The sequence below is a fragment of the Curcuma longa genome, unplaced genomic scaffold (genome assembly GCF_044706935.1).
Source record: "Curcuma longa cultivar G26 ecotype Majalengka, Jawa Barat unplaced genomic scaffold, ITB_CL_G26_1.1 utg509_np1212_2302976_RagTag, whole genome shotgun sequence".
Taxonomy (NCBI): domain Eukaryota; kingdom Viridiplantae; phylum Streptophyta; class Magnoliopsida; order Zingiberales; family Zingiberaceae; genus Curcuma; species Curcuma longa.
In genome coordinates this window covers 314,411-325,920 of record NW_027435603.1, presented here as the reverse complement: position 1 = coordinate 325,920, position 11,510 = coordinate 314,411, and the positions used below count along the sequence as shown (strand labels likewise).

The window sequence follows — 11,510 nt, the reverse complement described above, 5'->3', positions numbered from 1 at the left end:
ATCAAATTTGTCAAATATTAGTCATTACACACTGAAAGTTTAATTGATTACAAAAAAAACTGAGAAATCTCTCTAGCTTTCTCAGATACCAAATCCTAGAAATAGAGAATAAACGGGGCGTCATGGGGAAGTACACATAAGCCTTTGGATTGCGTCAGCTCCAGTAATCCTGGAAAAATAATGGTGAACCAACGAGGAATGCCACCGTGGCACTGCACCAGTATCGATATTCCAAACCTGTTAAACATGAATGAATGTAAATTAAAAAGAAAAAAGAGCCAATTCCAACCGCACAGAGTACCTCTGCTCAACATAACAAGGTAAAAATCAACTGCAAAATACATGTTTGTACAATCATGATATTAAAAACCAAATACAAAGAAACATGAAAGCTAGATTCAGGTTCAGGTTGCTAGATTCTGACCTTTAAAGACGGACTGCAAAACCAAGCTACTGCCTGACAGAGCTTGGAATCATGCAGAATGGCCAAGAACTTGGAAGCTGGTGGCTCAGCGAAGCTTATTCTGAGCTCGGAGATAGTGTGTAGCTTTCAATGCTAATCCTGTACAGATTTCTTTCTTTCTTTCTTTCTTTCCTGTTTTCATCTGTATTTCTGAAAATGTCTAGTGATAGTTCTCTCCGAATATCTGCCAAAAAGTTTCATATCAGATCACGAGCAACCAGCAAGGGAACAATGTAGGTAAGAACTCAACTACCTCAAGTTCTAAATTTAATGATCAGCTTCACCGACAATCACGGCACAAAACAAGGCAAGTGCAGCATAGGGCAATGAAGCCAAACTGATTGACTACAATATCACTGCTAATTATTCTACACTATGAAAGATGAGAAGGGCATTTGACAATTAAGCATAAAGACAGAAGAGTCATTTTCAGAATGATGAAACTCTTGAGGTAAATAGAGGCTTAATTAGTTTAAGAATAACTATGTTTGAGATGCTCAATTATCAATGCAGAATCTGGGAATAGAACAGCTGCAATCTGCTTTATGTCAAGCAAAGATAGGATTCAATAAGTTCTCTGGTAAAAATTACCGCAAGGGCAACTTCCAAGCTGCAGTGTAAGCACAGAGAAGACAGTTGAATAACTTTGCTCAACTGCCCTTTTTCCAGTTTTGCCACCTCCTCTGCCATACATTTTCAAATTCCCAAATAAGTTTGGAACCAATAGAAATGATATTGCAAGAATAGAGGAACACTAAAAGAATTTACATCCTAAAGAACACACCTGAAAAATGCAGTGAATAACTTTGCCACAAAAAAGAACTTTGCCACAAAAAAGAACTGACGAATTTCAAACTGATTATTTTTATAACTTCCATTTTCAAAAATTAAGCAAGCTGTAAAAAGAAACCAGAGAAAATCCAAGTTTCATAGTCATTAATCACAAAGTTTACAATATCACTAGCAATAAATTAAAAGAAGCACAAACAAGCAAGTGAAGTAAAAGAAACACAAAGAAACATGATATATAACAATATCACTGTGATTCACGATTATATATAGAACAACAAGAAGAAACTAATAAATCCCCACTAGTTGGAGTTAGCTATATGAAGTTTATCCGCCATAACTTGGCCATATCAGTATATCAGTATAGTACAAGGTAGCCTTAACTAAAAAGCTCAAGAGAACAATTTGCTTTGAGAAATGAAGTTTAACTTTGCTCAATGAAATGTTATTTTGAAATGAAGAATAATTTTTTCTGTAAATGAACTAAAGATATACCTGTACTTAAATTTCCATGAGCATTGAAGTGCCATATCTTCCATGTGCAACACTATACCCACCAATTAAATGTATCATTCTTCCATATATGTGATCTGCTTTCCTGGAAATGCATCCATTCATGAAATCGAGCTGACTGCAAAACATTACACGCATTAAGTCCAGATCACAGAAAAGAATTTTCAACCGACATTTCTAGGGTTTATCCCCCACACTCTATTGGGAGAATAGCAAGATGATATATGTTTAGGGATCAGCTTCCTTCCAAGATCTCAGAACCACTAGAGAATTAAACAAGTGTGTCATTGAGCCATTTAATTAATATATATGAGTTCCAAAAGAAATCACACAAATAAATAAATGAAATCATACCTTGCATGTTTGATATTGTAACAAAATATGATTGAATTAACTTCAGTATTATCAGTAATATTACCTTGCATGCAGCTCAATGGAGGGATAAGATTTAACTGATCAATACCTGGGTTTACGCACGAGTTGATGATAACGACAATGATGACAAGTCAAGTTTTATACAAGCATAATTACAAACTACAAGCAACATAGAAAGCACAAAATTCTAAAGTTTGAGTAACTGTCTTTGCTTTCAAGGAGCAAGACCATCACATGCAACATATAAGGTTCACAAAGTTTAGTTAAATGTAGCAGCCTTCTTCCCAGCTTACACACCTGCAACCACAGACAAATTTTGCAAATATTGACGTTGTTAATGAATTAAAATAACAACCACACATTTGAAGACATGTAAAGGTGCAAAATCACTTCTCATAAGCAAAGGTAAATAGTAAAACATACCTAAGCTATGATGCAATCTAGCTACTAATTTAATTTGGACTACGGTTGGAATGATCAGCAAGTTGTTGAGCATCATGACTAGCCGAGGAAGATGGTCTTGCACCTTGTGAGAGTGCAGGTGCACTCCCTTCATCTGGGGCCTACATATTTATGTTTCTATGGTAGCATTCTTAAATGATTAGTCAGATTTGTTCAATTGTTAGATCCATATTTTTAAATGCCAAAATGAAAATTGAGATTCTTATTGTTGTTGTATTCATATTGTTTGGTTTCTGATTTTAAAATGCCTCCAAACTCTGATAATCTTTCTTTATAAGATTGGTAAATGTAAGCCATAATAACAAACTATTTGCATCCTTATCCCATGGTGGGGTCGGTTTTAATCAACATCGAGATGAGACATAAAATTATAAATCAGCCAGTTCTACAGACAGAAGGTTTCAGTATATGATTTTTTTTCAATAAAGTAAAAGATGAATTGATTCAACCAATTAGATACTTCAACAAGAGATCTTGCTGCTAGTCATCCAAGCTTTTATGATCTGTTATCAATAGGTATAGTCTTTCATTGCATGGTAGTCATTTTTTCCATCATTTTATCATAAGGATATCCCCTAAACAACATCCTGTAGTGTCTTCTGGTTCATCTGATGACATCAATAAAAGAATTTTATTTTATTTTTACCGAGCATCACAACCATGTAGTGAGTTTCAAATGGTATTTACAATGTGGTGAAGTATTTACAACTTGCGTGTAAATGGAGATGAAAAATACTCGGACCAAAATACTAATTATACCAGTAAACACAACTTTTCCAGCACTATTAATGACAGAAATGCTGAATTTCTCCCCAGTCACAATCTAAATTTTTAATATCACTAAACCGGCTTATAGTAGCAATAGTACAGGATCATAGAACAGATGGCATACTTTCGACAAAACTTGGAAACACTATCCAATCAAATCAAGCTGCAGAATTGGTTGGATTCACAATAAAAAAAGGAATTATCCCTCACAATACAAGAGTGTGGGAATGAGTATTTGAAAAAAAAATACCAGCATATCTCCTTCCTAGCAAAATCAGTATTTGAAAAGGCAACAAACTTTTTCTTTCATTCAATATCAGAGCAACAAGTGAGGGAAACATTGAAACGAATCGTCTATATTAAATTCTACCAGGCAATCAAGGGAACAGGAAAAACTAAATTCGCTTCATAGATACCTCAAACTGCTATCTCTTTCAACCTCTGTGGAACCCGTTTCCTCCGCCGCCGGCAGCCCCTCGTTCTTCCCCTTGAAACTCGACCACAATTTCCTGCAAACCGAGAGTGCGGTGACTGCAAACCAAAGCCTTCGAGCTCCAAATCCTGGTGGGGCCGTCCAGATGAACCGAAACCTACTCCGAAGGCCAAGGTAGAGTAGCCCTGTCCACTGCGGCTGCCACGAGCCACGGCAAGCAATCGCAGGAAGCCTCGGCGGCAAGCAATCGCAGGAAGCCACGAGCCTCGGCAAGCAATCGTAGGAGCCACGAGCCTCGGCAAGCAATCGCAGGAAGGGTCGGCGGAGAGGAAGAGCAAAGGGGGTAGGGTTCGCGTGAAGTGTGGCTGCGGCGTGAAGGGCGTGAGGTATAGACCGCAGCGTGAGATTTAGACCGCGGTTCAACGGGTGTGGGTAGGGTTCAGACGCGTTAAAAAAAGAAAATAACGGCGGTTAATGTAAACCGCCGCAAATCAAATTTAAACCGCCGCGGAATAAATTCTAAACTGCCGTGAATCACTAAACCGCCGCAAATCAAATTTAAACCGCCGCGGAATAAATTTTAAACTGCCGCGAATCACTAAACCGCCGCAAATCAAATATAAACCGCCGCTAATAATTTGGTTTTGCGGCGGTTACTTTAAACCGCCGGGAAAACATACAATAGCGGCGGTTTTAAAAACCGCAATAATAGTGAAGTCCCGCAAGATTGAAATAACCGCCGAAATTCAAAAATGAGGACTGTTGATGCAACAGTCGATTGATAGGGTATAATAATCAACTGTTATGGTAAATGCTGAGCTGGAAGAGTCATTCTATAGATGTAATGTTTGAAATTTGAAAGAACAATCGACTGATTGTGATAAGTAGTTAACTGTTAGACGATTTCTAGTCATGACAACAACACTATAAAGGAAGATTTTGTAGAGGATTGCGATGTTAATTTTTGGAGGTTTTAAGGGAGAGTGTTATTGCATTTCAGAACTTCAGAAGGTATTTCAAAAGCAATCAACAATGAATAAAGCAAAGCTTTTGTGTGTAAATTATTTATTTCTATTGTATTTTAGCTCTTTGTAGACAAGCACAATGAATGAAATCGAACGATCTAAGTAAATCGCTATCCATCCCTCTCTAGTGGTTTGAAATTTGGACGAACAATTGATTGATTGTGATAAGTAGTCAACTATTAGATGGTTTCTAGTCATGACAACAATACTATAAAGGAGGATTTTGTAGAGGATTTCGAATATTAATTTTTGGAGGTTTTAAGGGAGAGTGTTGTTGCATTTGAGACTTTCATAAAGTATTTCAAAAGCAATCAACAGTGAACAAAGCAAAGCTTTCATGTGTAAATTATTTATTTCTATTGTATTTTAGCTCTTTGTAGACAAGCACAATAAACGAAATTGAATGATCTAAGTAAATCGCTATCCATCCCTCTCTAACAGTTTGAAATTTGGAAGAACAATTGATTGATTGTGATAAGTAGTAGATTGTTAGATGGCTTTTAGTCATGACAATACTGTTATAAAGGAGGATTTTGTAGAGGATTTGAATGTTAATTTTTGGAGGTTTTAAGAGAGAGTGTTATTGCATTTCAGACCTTCAGAAGGTATTTCAAAAGCAATCAATAGTGAACAAAGCAAAGCTTTCGTGTGTAAATTATTTATTTATATTGTATTTTAGCTCTTTGTAGACTAGCACAATGAACGAAATTGAATGATCTAAGTAAATTGCTATTCATCCCTCTTTAGCGGTTTTCATTAGTCTCAACAAGTCATATTAGAGCAAGTTGCTCTTCATCGGACTGACCGCGCGGAGGAGTCCACCATAGAGGAAGAAGAAACAATAACGTTCTTTTGTTCTCCGATACCAATAAGTGCTATCAGAGCGAGGTCATTCTTCATCGGACCGACCTTCATAAGAGCATAGCACTAGAGGAAGGAAGAAAAATTATGATTTCAGAATTGATCCCCGAGATGAATTCAGATTTAAAATCTGAGTGCCTCTACCGTTCGGAATAAGAAATTTTGAATATTGGAAGTCACAGATGAAACATTTCATCATGATGGACATCGATTGCTAGTTCATCTTGTTGGAGGGATTTGAAATCCTAAAGGATAGCAAAGGGAGACTCCTCAAGAAAAGAAATAGATCGAGAAGCAAATTTAAAAAAATTAAAGATACATAGTAATGTAATATGAATGTTTATCAACATTTTGCCTAATGATATTTTTAGTAATATAGGTGAGTATTGGGATGCCAATGAATTATGGATGAAGCAAATAAAGCTTCATGAAGAGCCCTCACCGACACAAAAGGAGGATGAGCCCAAGGAGGGAGGCTGGTTGAATTCATGAACAAGAGAACTTGGCGGTTGAAAGGTGCTCAACATCCAAGATGAAAGATGAAGAAGCCTCTATCTCAAGGATTAAAGGGGAGATTAAGCCATTGACATCAGAACGAGAGGAACCTCGACATCCGAAGTCGATGAGGAATATAGTGTCACCTCTATAAACATAGGGAGTCCAACTCTTGAAGGTATAATAATTTCAAGTGTCAAAAATAAAGATCACATTATTTACTTTGAGTGTAAGGTAAAGGGCACTATAAGAGCAAGTGTCCAAAATTAATGAATAAAAAGACACAAGTGGCGTTTACCATGGCACCTAAACAAAAGGAGTCAGACCCTTGGTACGGAAAGGCAAAGATTACAGAGTGTGCTTCTCGTGCAATCAATGAAGACATTATTGAAATCAATGTCAAAGGGAAGACATTCAGTAAGGATAAAGGAGGAAGTTCAAACTTAGAAGAAACTTCTAAGGAAAAATCGGAAGTATCACTTCATAATGAAATTCCTTTGTTTCATGATAAGAAACATGTTAGAATTAAATATTATGATTTAAGTGCTTATTATCATGAAAATTAAAAATATAATAAATCTAAGGACAATTCTAGATCATGCCATGGTAGAACTATCTTACCTAAGGATAGAAAAGTAAAGAGTGATCTGGGTAAAAACCCTAAGAAGAGTAGAAATATGCCTAGAAAGAACAAGGTTCAAGTTAGACAAGAAAAAAAAAACAAGAATCAAGGACTTAGAAATGGAAAATTAAGTCTTGAGGTCAAGACTTAATAATTTGGAGAAGGCTCTAAGAAAGATGACAAATGTGTTTAAAGGGTCTAAGAAGAAACATTTAGGCTGAGGTAAGAACTTACCAAGGATAAGAAAGGTTTGAGATACAAACTAAAGTTTAAAGATAATGTGTTATTATATCATAGTGTTCCATATAACTATAAAACTAACCCTAGGTCTAGAGATAGAATCAAGGTTACAAGGGAGGTCATCCCTATTATGGACCTTGATGAGACTAGAATAACTAAGGCTTCTAAGAAGTTTAGAAAAGTCATTAAAAAGATATCTAGAAAAGTTATCCCTAGTGAGTACCTAATATACTCAAGGAGCTCCAATAGATACGAGGTTCCTGAAAGTGTTCACACTAAATGGGTAAAGGATGTTCGATTGGAAAGGAAGTTAACTCAATCATGGTAAACTTGACACTTTAGGCATTTTCAAAGTATAGCGACATCTTGAGAATGGAAATTTAAATTTTTATCATAGAGAATTTTAGAGTGTGCCAATAAGAATTTAGTTTTTAAGTAATTCAAAAATTGACATGGTAGGATAAAATCTAACAGTGTGTAAAGTTTAGAGTTTTGACACATTTAAGAGAGTTAGTTGTTCCGGCTCCTTGCCGACGACAGCTGAATCACCGGACAGGGGGGAGGCCGCGTCACCCGATGTTTCCACAACAGAGGAGAAAGGACCTGAAAAGGGGGGCACTGAACGCACGGATTAGCTGGGCGCCGGGGGATCCCGGCGTGGCCACTCCGACGCTCAAGTCAGACCGAGAGAAAATGCAAGTGTATCTGGAGAATTATTAGATGCCCGGAATGTCATACCTGAGGGGTTTATATAGGGCAGGAGGGAGCGATACCTTCGGATCTGTGTGCTTGTCATTGGAGGAGAGGGCGGAATTACTGGGTCACGCGTGTGACAGATTCCGTAAATCGGACGGTTTATCCAGGCGGCTTATCCTTTCTGAATGGATGTGATCGGTCAGGGCCAAGTAAGGAGACTTGGTGTACACATCGCTTCTTGTGGATAAGTCACAGGAAGAAAGAGGCACATCGATCCGTTGGTATCATCTCTGCGTCAAGAGTGGCCGATATGTGCGGTTGAGATGCGTGGATGCAAGGTATTCTCAACTGCACTGGTGAGGTGTGCTCGATCCGTCCCGAGCTTGTTACCTGCTTCGTTACTGAAGGAATCAGTAAGGGATCCCTATCCTAAGGTAGGCATATGATGCTGCGACCAGGCCATGAGGTCGGCATGTGATGTCGAGACCAAATCATGAGGTCGGCTTTTGGATGTAGTTTACTTCCCAAGTGAGAGTTGCAGGGTATTGGATACCGAGGTCTGAAGGAGCTCGGCTGGTGTAATGATCCTAGTTCTGACCTGGCAGGTAGGTGGGCTAGGGAGTTTTGTGCATACTGGGGCTCGACGAGTGCTGATAGTGAAGATATACGATCCGTTAGTGAGGTCGGATTATGCGACCAAGCTGTGAGGCGTTTGGCTAGGTGTGCCGAGCTCAGTTAGGGACATAGGTTATGTATTGATCTTTTGATGGGGTGGTCTGCCGTTCGTTGTAAAGGGCCTGGGCTCGAGGGCTGTGGTGAGCAGAAATTGGGACCTGACAATGAGGTTGGTTCGTAGAGTATGCGTAGGACGTTAACCCCAGCTGTGGGGGCTCATATGAGGTACTGAGGTATGTGCCGACCTCGAGGCTAGGTGGGCCATGGGTAGTTCTTCTCATTGGGGCAGTTAGCAGGACTTCTCGGCCGTGATGACTGGGGAGGTGACTCCTCTACCTAGGACCTGAGTTTAACCCGCCCTCTTCTCCTCCTGGGGAATAGGGTTCTTCTTATTGGACGTCACGTCCTTACCACGTGTCCTCTGAGGGACCCCTTTATCCTACGTGTTTGCCCACGTCATTCCATCCGGATCACAAGCCTCCCGATCTAGTTTAGTCGAAGGAGACGTAGTTCGACTGACTGAACTCGAGTTTGGTTCGCTTCGCCCCGCTGTTTATTTGATCCCGATCAGTTACGACTTTTGCGTTCGTTTAATTTCCTTCGTTGATCTCAGCGCCTAGCGGCCCAGATTGGCCACCTTTCGTTTTGCCGATTGCTTCGGTTTATTTATCAACGGTCAGGATTGCTTGACCGTTCGACTTAAACCCCCGGCGTTTCGTCGTCTTCTTTACTTGCCGCTTCGAACCCTAACTCCCGCGTGTTCTCGTGCTCCGATTTCCCTCCGATCTCGTTCGCGTTCCTTTTGCTCCCACGATTTCCTCACCTTCGACCATGTCTGCTTCTCCTCGTAAGTCTACTATCTGAGCTAGTCGTGTTTCGTTTTGTTCTGTTGCCAAACCCTAGGGTCTCGTTCTTTTTCCTCTTCTTCCGCGTCGATCGACTTCTTCTCCGCTTTTTTCATTGTCCCCTTGTGTTTCTTTATCTATCCTGCTGCTTTACTCTCCTTGCACTCTTTCGTTTCATGGGAACTCTAGTCCCTTGGTATGAGGCCGAGACCTCTTTGTTGCGCTCAGATGATGCGGTGCTGCTTCGGGACCGATACGGTATCCCTAACGACCATCTGATTAGGGTCCCTACCTCCCTCCAGCGACCAAATGATCCTCCCCCGGGCTATGTCACCTTCTTCCAAGGGCAGTTGGAGGCGGGTTTGCGTTTTCCCCTTCCCCACCTCTTCCAAGACCTAGCCAATTATTTCCGCTTTTCCTTGTCCCAATTGGCTCCGAACTCCTACCGTTTGCTGTGTGGTACCTTTATCATTTTTCAAGTTTACAACATCCCTTTCGATTCCCAGATTCTCCATCAGTTTGTCCATCCTAAGAAGGGTGAGCCCGGGGTCATATATTTCTCAGCCAGGTCGGGTATCAAGTTCCTAGCTGGGTGTTCCGATTCTCAAAAGGGGTGGAAACGGAAATTCTTTTATGTTAAACCTCCGACTCCCTATGCCTGGCCTACTTCATGGGAGCCCCTTATGCCTCCTCCACCTACTTTGGGTTCTTACCAGTCTACGTTGCCCTTTGTGAGTGCCAAGGCAACATTATCTCCTCTCCTGTTTGATGCCAACAAACTGGTATCCAATGAAGCCCTTCTGTATCGAGCGGGCCTTAGTCCCACCTGTGTTCCCATGACTGCGTCTTTATGTAAGTCCCCTATTTTTATTGTAGTTCTTATTTGAGCTAATTAATTTTCTTCTCTCGTTTCTGGTTGCAGATGAAGTTCTAGTGGATGCCTCCGTAAAGAAGGCTCTGAATTGGGACCTAGCCACTACGGATAGTTGGTGGGTTTCTGAAGAGGTAAAGGGTTCTTCGGCGGCCATGCCCGGCCAAGGAGCTCCCCTTATATCAGATGAGCCAAAGGATTCAGAGGCTGGGGCTATGGAGTTAGGAAGCTCCGCAGCTGTAGAGGGGCCTGGGAGCTCGGCCCCTGTTGCTGCTGGAGATGGAGTGTCTCAGCCGATCCCTCGTGTGGACCTAGAGCAGGTCTATGCTTCTTTTGGTCTCGAGGAGGAAGTGGTGTTGGAATCTCCTTCGACGACGGGGTTGGTTAAATTCAAAAAATCATTAAATAAATTAAAATATTTTGTATTTAAAAAATAAAATTATATTTAAATTCCTTTTTTTTAGGAATATACAGTTTTTTTTATTTGAAGTTTATTTGGTCTATAACAATTATTTTTTATATTTTTTTATGTGAAACCAATTTAGAAGCTCACAGAGGCATTTTTTTCAATTTTTTTAATTTATTATTTTGCATAAACATACAAAAAAAATTAGGTCGGCACGTGACATCTATGGGTCTACCTTCAACCTTTTTAGGTTAGATTGATACATTGACATGTCACTAGGTTAACCTCCGATCTCTCGGACTAGGTTGTCAAGTCGGAATCTCTAAGTTAACCTCCTAGGTTAGGTCTATTTGAGCTCACTATTCCGAGCTCAACTCTCTAAGTAACACCCTTAATCGCCTTAAATATTAGAGAGACCTTATTAGAAATAGGAGTATATATAATCAAATCAAGCTGAGTCAAGTCGAGCTCGAGAATGACTCGGTTCATTTTTCTCTAAGCTTGAGCTTGATTGGAGTTCAATTTGAATTTTAATTTTTAAGCTCAAGTTCGATTTGTAATGAAATTAAATAGTTCGCAAATGACTCGAACTTAGTTATAAAATAACTCATTTAAAAGTTAAATAAATTTAGATCGAACTCGGCACTGTTTCTAGTTCTGACGGTTGGAATCTTCTATCGTGCACTGCACGTACAAGTTCAATAACGCATAGAGTATATATACATACACGTGAGTCTTTTAATGAATATATTCACAAGCCTCTTAACAAATACATTTGTCAGATTCTAAATAAACATGTTCGCGAATTCACAAATCAAATATTGTTAAGCTTTAGCTCGGTTCTATAATATTTTCAAGCTCGACTGATAATGTTTTCGAATTTGAAATCAAACTTGAGCATTAGCTTTAGGGCATGTTTGGTAAGGGGTAATCAGACTTGTAATGTAATCAGGATTACATTACAAGATGAT

At 39.6% G+C, this 11,510-nt stretch overlaps 2 long non-coding RNA genes across 2 annotated transcripts; both read right to left on the bottom strand.

Moving 5' to 3' along the window:
- Nucleotides 1-829, bottom strand: LOC141820493 (uncharacterized). The gene is made up of 3 exons (XR_012601141.1): nucleotides 717-829; nucleotides 425-647; nucleotides 1-237 (listed from the first exon to the last, which is right to left on the bottom strand). It is a non-coding gene; the product is annotated as an uncharacterized LOC141820493 (long non-coding RNA).
- Nucleotides 830-1,057: 228 nt separating this feature from the next.
- On the bottom strand, nucleotides 1,058-4,109 carry LOC141820492 (uncharacterized). Its single transcript, XR_012601140.1, has 3 exons — nucleotides 3,787-4,109; nucleotides 1,748-1,883; nucleotides 1,058-1,146 (listed from the first exon to the last, which is right to left on the bottom strand). It is a non-coding gene; the product is annotated as an uncharacterized LOC141820492 (long non-coding RNA).
- Nucleotides 4,110-11,510: the final 7,401 nt, after the last annotated feature.